The 13,495-nt window shown below is 37.0% G+C and overlaps 1 long non-coding RNA gene across 1 annotated transcript; it reads right to left on the reverse strand.

The window, feature by feature from the left end:
- Positions 1-5,970: 5,970 nt before the first annotated feature.
- On the reverse strand, positions 5,971-6,860 carry LOC116258715 (uncharacterized). The gene is made up of 3 exons (XR_004173806.2): positions 6,812-6,860; positions 6,531-6,701; positions 5,971-6,432 (listed from the first exon to the last, which is right to left on the reverse strand). It is a non-coding gene; the product is annotated as an uncharacterized LOC116258715 (long non-coding RNA).
- Between the last annotated feature and the right edge of the window lie 6,635 nt (positions 6,861-13,495).

Below are 13,495 nucleotides of genomic sequence, written 5' to 3' on the forward strand. Positions count from 1 at the left end.
TCATGGGGCTGGGACCACTTCCCCCTTCTCCACTTTGTATACAGACGACATCATATTCTTCACGGAAGGAAGGCTGAAGAATTTTCGAAACTTAAAAGCGTGTCTTAACGAATTCTCTAGTTGCTCGGCCCTAGCCATGAATACTGCCAAGAGCTCAATTCTTCCACTCAACTTGGACAGCTGAGTACACACTCAAATAGAGCAGAAATTAGGCTCGCGTCAAGGTCAGCTTCCTTCTATGTACCTCGACATTCCCCTCCATATGAATGATGTGACAGAGGAACAATGTAGGCATTTAATTCTTCGCTCATCCCAGAACTCTTTAGAAACAAAGATGCCTTTCTTTTCCAGACAGACTCAACCTAATCAAACATACTCTATCTCTGTTGTCTGGTTACTGAAACCTGGTGGTTAAACTCCCTGCTACTACCTATAAGCAACTAAGTAAAATGGCAGCCGACTTCTTATGGGGTGATATGGCAGACAACAAAAGCCATCATCATATTAAATGGTCTACTCTGTATCTCCCGAAATTAGAGGGAGGCATAGGACTCAGAGACCTCAAGGAAACCAATCTGGCCAACTTGGCTTTTTTAGTGTATCGCATGACCCAACAGTCTTCCTCTTAGGCAGACCTTGTTAAAGGTCAATACTAGGAGTGGAAAGGACTGGTTGACAGTAGTGTAAGGAGCAAAAGGGTGTCTAAAGAACGACGAAGGTCATTGTAGTCTTGGAACAGGATTAATGCAAATGTCAGTTGGAAGATAGGAAATGGTGCTATGGATTGGTGACTAGAGTGTCTGATTAATAAGATCCCAATATCCCATCAACATTTGGTACAAGACACGATCAGATGTACAGTAAAAGAAATTATGGAGGAGAATTGGGAGTTCATCAGTGAGTTCCTTGTACACCTGATGTTTTGGTATGGAGAAACAGAGATCAAGGGAAATTCAATTGACATGAATTTTGGCAAAGGATTTGGAAAAAAGGCACCAAGAGCAATGAGAACATGCACGTTTTGAAAGGGAGAAGATTCCCAAGGACCACTTGGACTATTTATTTAGATGTTTCAGGTCATCTACCTACTGATGGGTTTGTGCAAAAGTAGGGTCTGTCACTTGTTTCTAGGTGCCTAGTCTGCAAGCAGGAGATTGAAAACATGAAACACCTTTTTTTCAAGTGTAAGAGAGCTTGTTGTATATGGATATCCATTTTCAAAAAATTTGGGAGGACCAAGCAATGGCATAAGAGTTCCCCAAACCTGATGCAAGGGCTTATCTGGTGGCATAAGAATGACTTAAAAGACAAACTGCTTGATAAATGCTGGAAAGACAACTTCCATATGGCAATATGGTTCATCTAGAAGACACACAATCACATCAAGCATAAGGGTGATCTACTAATTGGCAACTTGGCAGAACCGTTATGGGCACACTGCAGTGATTACTGGTGGAATTTGCAATGGAAAGAAACTCAGTTGGTTAAAATTCATAACTAGCTCTGCTCTGGGATTCTATAGAGCAATGGAGTTAGACATGGTGATAGATGAGTAGAAATCAGCATTAGTTTGTGGATAAAGAGTGGCAGAAGAGGAGTGGCTGGTCTCATTAGAGACATCTTTGGATGGTTCTGTTTTGGTTTGTCCTACTGGCTTGAGGATCATATTGGATGGTGGGAGACAGAGATTCTAATGGAATGCATTGGGTACTTGGTGAACATTGAGGATAAGTTAGGCTGCATTTACCTTCTGGCCAATGATGGATATTGGAATCAGCACCTACACAACAACATTGAATGTGGCACAAAAATAGTAAACAACATTTTGATGAGCAATAGCTTTCTTAACAGGCTTACTATTTGCAAGGGATGGCTTCTTGCTGAAGCTACTAACCTTTTGTCGATTATTCCAACCAATGGATTGTATAGGAAATGGATTCACCATGACAACATGTGGGATCCATTAAAAGGAAGTAATACTATGAGTTAAGGTCCTGCGCGGACACATTTTTGTTGTACGTATTACTCCATTCTGTTGGAATAAATGGATGGGGGCCTAACCCCCACGCAGTTATTGTCCAGAAATAAGGTACAAGCACGAGACATCATATTAGGAGCAAAGGGTTCTGACCACTTGTTATCGAATCAAACAGAAACCACAATTAGTTTTTACCAAAATTCTTGATGGTAAATATATAAGTTAGAAGGTACTAAAAAGAAAAGGTTATAGGTGATTAGGAGAAAAAAAAATGTAAAGATTGGAAAGGTTACCACAAAATCGTGACTTGAACTCTTATTTGATTGATAATGGAAACCATTGGTCAAATCTCTAAGCTCAACTATGTTATTGAACTTTGGAATTTCTTGAAGATTCACACTATAAGAATGTTGCACATATGGTAACATGAAAGTGAGAATTGCAAATCTTTGACAAAGCAACAAAGCCTTTAAGGAATATGTCACCAAAGTTCATCAATTATGAGATGAAATGATCCAATTGATATAGCCCTTACAAAAAGGATACATCTAAAAAAAAATTGTATAGTTGGTTTGAGAGCTGATTTCAACAGTAAAGACTCCCCTTTCATATAGATCCAAAGTCCGTATTCTGAGTAGGACCATTGCCAAAATCTAAATATTGTAAAAAAATAGGTTGATTTTTTTCAAGGAATAACATGGTAGTGTGCTTGCTAATTCTCATCTTCCTCACTTGGATAGATTTAGTGAGGAAAGGAATTGAAAGTTCATTTAGTTTCATTGCTAAAAAGTGGGCATATTAAGCCTAAAAATCACAATATATATACATATATACATACATACATACATACATATATATGTATATATATATATATATATATATATAAAGTGGTCATATTAAGCCTAAACGTCTCTCTCTCTCTCTCTCTCTATATATATATATATATATATATATATATATATATATATATCTGTCAAGTGATCCAAGACACTTTGCTTTTATAATTATAGTTCCAATGGTTCCTCCTCCCTATATATGTAGGGAGGAAGTATTGGAATTCTAATATAGAAGCGAAGTGTCTTGGATCACTTGACATCGGTAAATTTGTGAGTGTCCTTTAATAAAAAAATTGTTTACAATCTCCAGCTTCTTTTTAAAAGAAATGCTACATACAAGTCGGGAGCCACCATTGGTTCCATGTAATCGGGTCTTCTATATTCAATTTAGGAGAGTATTTTCTTATGACTCTAAATGTTCCTTACTTTCTAAATGCATGAATGGAAAGTTTATCCTTTTGTGAACACTGGTGATGGTATCTCTCTTCCAATTGAATGTAGTGAGAGTGTCAAGCTAATTAATGCCTTGATTCTGTGATTTTACTTGCATCCCAAATTGCTGAACATGGTTGTCAAGTAATTTTCTCGCCAAACAAATTCTGCATAGGGGCTTCTCTCCCATGGAAGATAATTCAAGAAGGCTCTAGAGGAGATGGTTTTCATTATATTGATTTATTTCTTGGATATTTCTAGACTATATAATATTATTGCATCAAGATTTAGCCACCCAAGATTGGGGAAGATGTCTCATATACCATTTCAAAAAGGAACATGTAACTAAGATTTTGTTTTTGTTTATTGCAGCGACGGAGATGCATTGGGGCTGCCCAAACCAGCCCAACAAAAAATTTCATGGGAAAATTTCAAAATTACATTGTGATGAATTAAAAATTATGTGGGACGCCTACATCATACCTGGTCTAGTAACTTGTGCCCCTCAGCCAAAAAAGCCTACGTAATGTTTCTAAATTCTTTTAAATGAAAAAAATTTTATACAAAAAAAATCTGGTCCTAGAACTCCAAAACAAAACAGAGTTCATAAAGGAAACATATAATAACATTGAAACTACAAGAGACCTCATTGTTTGAAATATCGAGAAAACTTTTGAGGTAGTTTGATTTTGCTATTGGATCTTCTAAGGAGTGGTCGATGTTCTCGAGCATCTTCCAGAGTTTTGAAAATTATTTCTTTTTTCCAAACACTTTGTAAAATTGCTACAACATTCTTCATCTCCCCTGACGGCTTCTAACATTGACACAAATAGACAGGCCATCGCCATAGCCTACGGCAACGACACTGGTATTTGTAAGAAAGGCTTCATTAGAAGAAGCCAATGGCATTCGATGATGGGAAAGTCATCATGATAATATTTCTATCAACGATGGCTTAAGCCATCATCACATGGTAATTATACAACAAAAAGACAAAAAAGGTTGTTCCAATCTCAACTACTTCGACCTCCATGTCACAGCTGCAAACCCTGCTTCTAGCTGCCTCCATCACCATCATCTAGATTGAGAGAAAGAATGTTGCAACTAAAGATCTCGTTTCCACCTGCCTCCACTACAAAGATTTAAAGAGCGAAAGAGAGAGAGGAGTTCTGGCTGGAACATGAGCTTTCAAAGCTCTCTTGTTTGCAGCCACAAGGATCTTTGGAAGCTCGCTGGTATGTATATATATATATATATATAAAGAGAGAGAGAGAGAGATAGAGAGAGAGACCTTATATGTCACCTACCATTGCCAATGTGCCTATCAACACCAGTGACCGCCTATCCTCGCCTGTCCCATTCGCTGCCTACTAATGCCAAAAATGACCTATAAGTCTCTTGCTGCCTTCGCTAAAAGACAAAATGACAATTTAGTGGAGTGAAACCAAAAACTAAAAGGAAGAAAGAGAATCAAAGAGAGGCTGACATCATGTCATTAAACATAATAGAACTATTCCCCTAAATGATGTCTCGTACCAGGTACAGAGACCTATAAGAACCTGAGACATATACAACACATGGAAACCATGTCATATACATTTTATTAGTCACACTGAACCAGAAGACCAATTATTGGGAGTTGCCATACTTTCTTGTATTTGTACTAGAGCTAATCGTGTTGTCTGGGTTATGAATCTTTGCAAACATCTATATGTCGATGTCGGCCAACTTCTGGCCATAAATAGTCTGTATTTTGATTTCCTATTAATGTATTTGGTAACATTTATTTGAACCTTTGAACATCTGACACTGATAATGCTTTTATTTAAGTTATAAAATTGAATTCATTATTTTGGTGTTCTATGTATTATCTTGTTTTAACAAGATCAATTTGTTGAATGTGTTGATTTTGATTTAACAAGTTTGTTATGAATTTTGTAATAGGACTGGTATAACATTCTCCTGTACTATCGAACATGAATGATTTTTGTATATAGAAAAAACAAGCAAAACCAACAACTATAATGTTCTAGTCATCAAACAATGGACAGAACAGACAAGATAGACAAAACAGATTGTACGTGATGCAAACACTAGATAGAACAGACAAAATGCACATAACATAAATCAAACATTGAACAAAACAGACAGAACAGACAAGACAAACATCAAGGAAAACAACCATTGAACATAAGGAACATGGTGTTTTGCTCATAAAGCCATCAAACAATGGACAGAGAACCCTAATAATAGGACAGACAGGACACCGATGCCCTCTAAAGAAATGAGAAGAAAGGGTCCATGTAGTTGATGGATCCACCATAGCTCTGAGGCAAATCCAAGAAAGTGGCTTGTAATCCCAGCCTTGAGCTCTCAAGACTGCTGACCAAATAACTAAATCGAAGCAAATTAAAAACACCACCTAATAATGAAATGTGGCATCACCTCATAAAAACCACTAAAATGTGGCACCCATTTTGCTCAAGACATGGCGATACTCCCACCCAATGACAGTCAGTGATCAAAAGCGTCAAAGGATATTAGCCAAGATGCTCCTTGGATCTGATCATTGCTTGAAGGATGGTTCTCCTGAACATCTTAAGATGCCAAATGCATTGCAACAACATAACAAGAGACTGCCTTGTTAACATTAGGGACTAAAGATAGGACAGCTAGCCATGAACATGATGACAAACCTCTACGGAAAATGGGATGCTTGCACTTTCTCATCTAGGAAGGCTCTTATTTTGGAGTCTCTCACTTTTTCATCTTTCTCATATGCTAGCTGGAGTTTAACTCGAAAATCACATTCTATGATCATTCAAATGTTAACCTCATATGGCCCATGTAAGTAGTTTAAGGCTTTCAAAAAACTAATCAAATGAACAAGACTTACCCAACCATGTCCAACAATTTTCATGTAACAGTGAGCAGTATTATCTACAGGTCATCAACTAAGTCTAACTAATCATGTAGAATGCACGTTCTTGCAGCTCTGACCAACTAATAGAATTACAACAAGAGAAACTGAATATGCCCTCAACATATAGAAGAAAAAAATGATGAGATATATCTTTCAACTTAATTCTTAGCAATCTACAAAACCATAGCTGAGTGAAGGCATCTGCTTCCAAAGGCTTTTGAACCAGTAATTTGCCAACCAGCTCCTTCTCTATAACACTCAGCCTACAATAGCATGAGTTAAGATCAGAGATACATGAGATCATGAAGCTAACAAGATGACAATAAATAATTGGAACTTATAGTATCAGTTGTATCTTAACCGTTATTCATAAAACTTCCCACAATGTGCATAGCATCATTACGAGTCATAGATACACTATATCCTTTGAAAATATTCATTGGATCAGCAAAATCCAAGAGCCAATACAAGGATCAAACATTTCCACACGTGATAAGAAAAACTTGTCCCATCATAACTGCCTTATGCATACCTGGAAAAATTGGTTTGAGAATGTTAGCATCACACAGGAAAGACCAGGTGCCAACACATGTTACAATATAAAATTTCACCATCAGGAAGTAAATAATAAAAATAACTTACAGTTTTTCATTCAACACCACCAAGGAAGGGCAGCTTCTTCTTGAAGACATAGAGTCAAGCCTTGTCCATGAAGCAAAAAAAATATCAGAATCATACAATCATTATAATATTAGTATAAGGATGTTTAATATGTGAAAACCCTAAACAATCTAAATTATCCACCATATTAGACCTTCAAGCTTGTTTCCCTACCAATATGGCATTCACCCAGTAATGAATTAGTCTTGAACCTGATAAGCCACATCCCTGAACCATATAGAAAAGGACTACATCAATTTGCTACAGATTTCAATTGCATTTTTCCCTACTATACACCCTATGGCCTAAAGTTTTTTTGCATAACATAAATAGTAAAAAATCCAAAATGAAGAGAAGGACATATCTTGGAAATAAGTTATTCTTGATTCCTTGAAAATCAGCTGAAGTTTTACATCGTTGAAGAAAGGCTATGTTAACCAGAAAGATGACCCCTTTTGGTTGGAAAAACTGTTGTTAAAGATTTAGCTTTCGCAGCAAAAATTTCATGAATATAGTCTTCTTCCTTACTAAGAAGAATGGAGTTAATGTCCAATTTGCTTTGCACGTTTCTTGTATACTTGAAAAGCAGAAAACATTGGATTCCATCCTTTAACATAATATTCCTATTCCCTCGATTAGATTCCTCCTTTCACCACCATTGGTTCACACAAAACGGTATATCTTACGATAGGAGACTAGAAAAAAATTGCTAAACTGGAATGAGGAATCTACCTATCATGGAAACGAACAATGCCAAATTGCTGGAATTGCTTCAACCATAGTTGCAACAATTGTTTGTATTTAGAAACACTTAGAGACACTTATTGTTCATTGCATATTGAAAGACAAGATTGAGAGAACGTGATTAAGAAAACAAACCATTTGGCCTTGAAATACTAAGATAGACAGAACAAATGCCGTCTAATTTGGCTTTTTTAAGTTCAACAAGATATAAAAATGGATCCAACTAATGATTTTTAATATATGAACCAGATTAAAATGAAACACTTATTGTTCCTAGCATATTGAAAGACAGGATTGAGAGAACAATATTAAGAAAACAAACCATCCAGACTTGAAATATTAAGATTGAGAGAACATGTGCCTTCTAAGTTGACTTTTTTAAGTTCAACAAGATATAAAAATTGATCCAATTAATGATTTTTAATATATGAACAAGATTAAAATGCAAACAAGCATCATTTCCTTGCTTTTTTAGAAAACATGGGCTTAATGTGCTGCATAGCCATTTTTTCATCCAATCCAAATGCTACTCCTATAAAAGAGACATATTAAGTATAATGTACAACTTATAGTAAGTTTTATCCCATAACAATGACTAGACCAAATATATTCAAATTTGTAACGTACTAGTCCATTAGGATTAGTCAAATAATCCATACCACATGAGCAATGGAACAACACATATACTTGATTGTTTTGTACAGATAAAAAATTAATTTTAAAACATAATAGTGGAGCTGTTGCATACATAGCTTTCCTTATGTACCAAAATTAGGCCTGGGCATGGGGCTGGCCCGGCCTGGACCAACACCCGAAAATGAAGTCCGGGCCCGGCTTGATATCTGACATTCGAGCCTAGGCCCAGTCTAGTTAAAATAAAAAATATTTTTTAATATAAAATAAAGATTTTACATATAAAATATATTTTAATAATAAAATATATATCATTATTAAGTAAAAATAATATTAAAAAAATAAATCAGGCCGAATCAGGCCCCATTTGGCCGACCTAGGCAGATTTTTTTGGGCCCGAACCTGGGCCCGATTGGTCCCATTGCCTGGGCTTCTTAACCAAAATTTGACCATGAGTTGCAAATAAATAGCAAGACACTATCTCATCAAAGGATAAACTAATCTCTTAAAGCTATACCAAGGTCAAGACAAGAAACAACAAATTCTATTGTTTGATGCTGTTTCATATTATTTTCGAACCATCTCAAATAATGGTTTGCTTTTGTCTACACGAAAATGTCATTGGAAAAAAACTTCACATCCTTCGTTTATATGCAAAATACCATTCCATGATGGATGCTGGATGCTAAACATGGGAGAATAAGGCTACTTTATTTACATGAAAAGCAATCAATCTTATCACTAGGAATGAGTTACGGGACATTCCAAAAGCCACAATATTGATGGCAAGTTTTGCATGAAATTTTGCACTTTCATCAGTTATTTATTTAACTATTGATTCAGAATCATGCTCATGAAATTAATATAGAAAATGCACCATTGAAGATACTAATGGATGAACTATTGGTTGAAGATGAGAAGATTTCCATTTTGAAGCTCGATGATATGAACATAAATAGTTGAAACACTTGTAGAAATGAAAAAAATTTGCCAACATTAAGCATAAAGGACATCAAGAACTATAAAACAATACCTAAGGATGTTGGATGCTACTCCGTCTGAGCACTGTGCTCATGACAGACTGTAATTGTTGCCTAAGTTCTTCATTTTATAGTTTCATTTCTGCATTTTGTTTTAACTTTTTTGTTGAATACAACATTTTTTAGGCTTTTAATATTCCTCCTTAATAATTACAGTTTCTTGTATCACTTTTGTATGTATTTAGACAACTCTACATGACCATGTAAAATTTCATACAAATCATCTAGTTTGACTCCTATTTCATAACTGCCTACACATCCATATCTTGACTCATGGCTTTTGCATATACATCAGTTCAACTAATTGTATCAATTGCCCCTATAGGCAGTTGTGCAAGATGCATTTTGAACATAGACTAGCAAAACAATAGACAATAATTTCCATGCACACAAGATATAAATAAGTAGACAATGACAAAACAAAAGCAAAACATACAATGCCATTTGCAACCTTCTTATTTATTTATTCTTTTTTTTTTATGTGTTTTTATGAAAATATCCACTCGACTGACCTTTATTCCACTATTGCTTACTGTCTTATTAAATGAATTGGTTAAAATTTTGTTAGCAGTTATTAATGGTACAACGGTACATACATATAATACTGTATTTAGAAAAATACACCATCTTTCAATCTTGCACGTAGACCGTAAATATGGGGAAAATATTGCATACATTAACCTATGTTCTCTCATGCAGGAAGTTGAGAGATGGGACCTATCCCATCGGTACAGGATCTGTCAATTTCTGGTGGCATTACATCAATTCCGTGGTTTTGCTTTGTAAACTTGTAGGCTTTTAGCTATATGACTATTTATAAATTCAGTGTCTGATCGATTTTTGGCAACAGTGTTTAGCTATTCATTTGTTGAAATAAACAACTAATGCCCCCACCATTGATTGATTTGTCTAATCAAAATGGAGAAATTTTTTTAGAATAAAGCTCAAGTTGTGTGTTGTTGTGCTTCCCCAACTATACATTACAAATTTTTAAGCTTAGAGTTGACATAACCACTTTAGTTTATCTTTTTCAACTATAAGAAAAGGAAATATGATTTTTGAAGAAATCAAACACTCTTTGCAAAAACTTGAGATTAAATTTCTTGATTCTGATAAGGACAACTTCCTTGAATTTCATGCGCTATTAAAGGTTTTCATTGATCTAGAGCACATTTCAAAGGAACAAATGTCATGATTTTCATGTGATTGCATATTGTTTTTTATGATCATTCAACATTTTCTTATTCTATTTGGGAATGATGTGGTATTTTTTCTTCTTGATTCTTTTCATTAATGCAAACAAAACTTATGGAGAACTCTAAATAAATCTCAGGTATCAGGTCAAACTATTTGTGAGATGCTTCACTTGGACCGTTTGATGTGAGAACTGCTACTGGAATTGTATATTCGATATCAGTGGTTAGAGCACTTGGTTTCATGTTGTATAAATAGAAATGCCCAAAGAATGGTGGATCATAATCATGAAATTTCAACAGGATAAAAAAAAAGTCGAACTAGGAATGAAAATGCCAAAAGAATGGTGGATCATAATCATGAAAGTTCAACAGGAGAAAAAAAAAAGTCGAACTAGGAATGAACCAACGGATGATAGCTGGTCTCTAAATGGCTATAAATCTTATAACTTGAACTACAAGCCGGATCATCTAGAATGCACCCATGAAATAGCACAACAAATAGCACTTACTACTGGTATTGTGGGCACAAGGCCAAAATGGTACCGTGAGCACAGGGCCAAAATGGAGCATGTCATCATATAGGGCATAATCTTCTATTGTTTCTTCATTTGATCTACTGTAGGTACCCAAGCTGTTATTTGGTAGGCTATTCTACTCATGTTTATGTAAAGTCCACTGAGACTCAAATGTAGGTCTTGTTGTTGGGGAAATTGCTATTGTATATGCTGTTGTAATCATTTTTGTACTTTTTTGGCAGCCTTTCCTTAGATCGCTTTTGCTAAAAGAGGAAGCAAAAGGATGGGCGATTAATTTCCTCTAAATTCTAGCATTGACATCTCCAAACACAGACATGGTAACTTTTAGATGTTCACACATTTGTTGCTACTCTTACCTGTTTGGAGGGCCTTGCATAATGTATCAGCCACCAAAGTATGTTAAAAATATTTTTTGATTTAATTGTCTTTTTTTTTTTAGACTGAAGTGAACTAATATGATTAATGAAAAATATAAGTGAGGGTTGATGAAAAATATTCTTTTATTTGACTGCCTTTTTTTGGTAGAACACTAAAGTGAATTAATGTGATTAACAAACAATATAAGCGGTTAGTCTTCTTCATGCTAAGGGGACTCATGACAACTAAACATGCATATATGTGTGCATGTGTGTGTGTATAGTAAGTGAGTAGTAACTCTAACCATCTAGACTCACCCAGCTCATTCATGGGGACCATTTAATCCATCATGATGGACAGCTGGGAAAAAAAAAGGAAAAAGATGTAAACTCAAATTAGAAGATGAAAATGTCCATCACTTTTTTTTCCTTGATTTTATCTTAACTGTTGACGGGTTTTGTTGTCTAGGTCCGGATCCTTACCCGATCCGGTTTGTACTACTTATATCTCTGTAAACCCTAATCTTAGTGTTAATGAAGTTTTGAAGAGAGAGAGTGTCTGGACGCTAGTGGGCACCAGACCTCCTCACCCGTGGTTTTTCTTCCCTCGCGTTGAGGGTTTTCCACGTTACATCTGTGTGCTTTCTTCTACTCTCGTGCATATTTTGTTTCTACATGGTATCAGAGACGTTGGACTTGGAGAAAACAAAATCTGTTTTTCTAGGGTTGTGAAGTTCCAACCCTCACTGCCGCCGCTACCACCGTCGCCGTCGCTACCACCACTACTGCCGCTGCCGTCGCTGCACCGCCGTGACATTGCCTCCGCCGCTGCCCCACCGTGACCGTGACCGCTGACGCCGACTCCGCCGCCGACGGCTCTACCGACGCCGACGTCCGACCACCGACGCCACCGTCCGACGCCGTTGCCTGTTCTCAGCACGCGCTGCCAAGCGCCGCCAGCTGCTCCCGCCGCTTCCGCCGTGTCCCGCCGCTTCCACCGTTGATCCCCGACTGCGTCATCTCCCCTCTTCTCTCGGTTATTGCTGCTCTGTGTGTTCTTTGGCAGCCACTTCTAACTGGTGATCATGGCTGACTCGTCTTCTTCTTCAGTCAATACTAATCTACCTGATGTTGTGTCTACGCGGACTGATCATGTACCGGTTCAAGTTACCACCATTCAACTTACCAAGGAGAACTATTCACGATGGTCTGCTGTGATTACTATGGGGATTGCTGGGCGAGGACGCATTGCCTATGTGAATGGGAGAAATGTTGAACCTGCTGCAGATAGTCTGGCTTGGGATACATAGTTTCTAGAAGACAACCAGGTGAAAACTTGGATTGTTAATTCAGTGTCCCCGGATATCCAACCCTTCATTCTTCGTAAGAAGACTGCAAGGGATATGTGGATTATTTTGGAGCAGATGTATGGTCAAAAGAGAAGGAAAGTTCATGTGTATCAACTTATGAAGGATGTGTATTCCCTGCGACAAGGTGCTCTCTCGGTTGCAGACTTTTATGCAGCATTAAAATCTAAGTGGGGAGGACCTTGACTATCATTCTGATATTACATGGAGGTGTCCTCACGACCAGATGCAGTATATGAATGATAAATGGGAGAACAGGGTATTCCTTTTCTTATCCGGGCTGAATGACGACTTTGAAAATATAAGGAGTCAGATTCTTAACTCTGACGAATCATTTAGTATTGAAGATGTCTATTCCCGAGTTGAAGCTAAAGAACAGAGAAGGCTGATTTCTAGTGGACGAAAGGGGGAAGAACAGTTTGCCTATGTTAGCCGTGCCCCTGTGGGAACTCCTCGTTCTTCCCGAAAATGTACACATTGCAAAAAACTTGGTCATACTAGGGATTTTTGTTGGGACCTATATCCAGAGAAGAAGGATAGTAGGGGGAGGTCTTCTAGTAGGAAGAAGCCTGTATCGTCTGCAACAAGTTTGAGTGATGGGAAAGGTTCTATTTCTGCAGAACAGATTCGTGCGCTACGAGCATATTTGAGCAAGATTGATGTTGGTGAGGCAGATACACCAGCTGAGGTGAAGATCAATCAGGCATTGGCTGTTTCAGGGGCAGAAGGTACTTCTTCTACAGGTGAATGGATTGTTGACAGCGGTGCCACTCATCACATGACTGGCAACCCCA

Source organism: Nymphaea colorata, chromosome 8 (assembly GCF_008831285.2).
Source record: "Nymphaea colorata isolate Beijing-Zhang1983 chromosome 8, ASM883128v2, whole genome shotgun sequence".
Taxonomy (NCBI): Eukaryota; Viridiplantae; Streptophyta; class Magnoliopsida; order Nymphaeales; family Nymphaeaceae; genus Nymphaea; species Nymphaea colorata.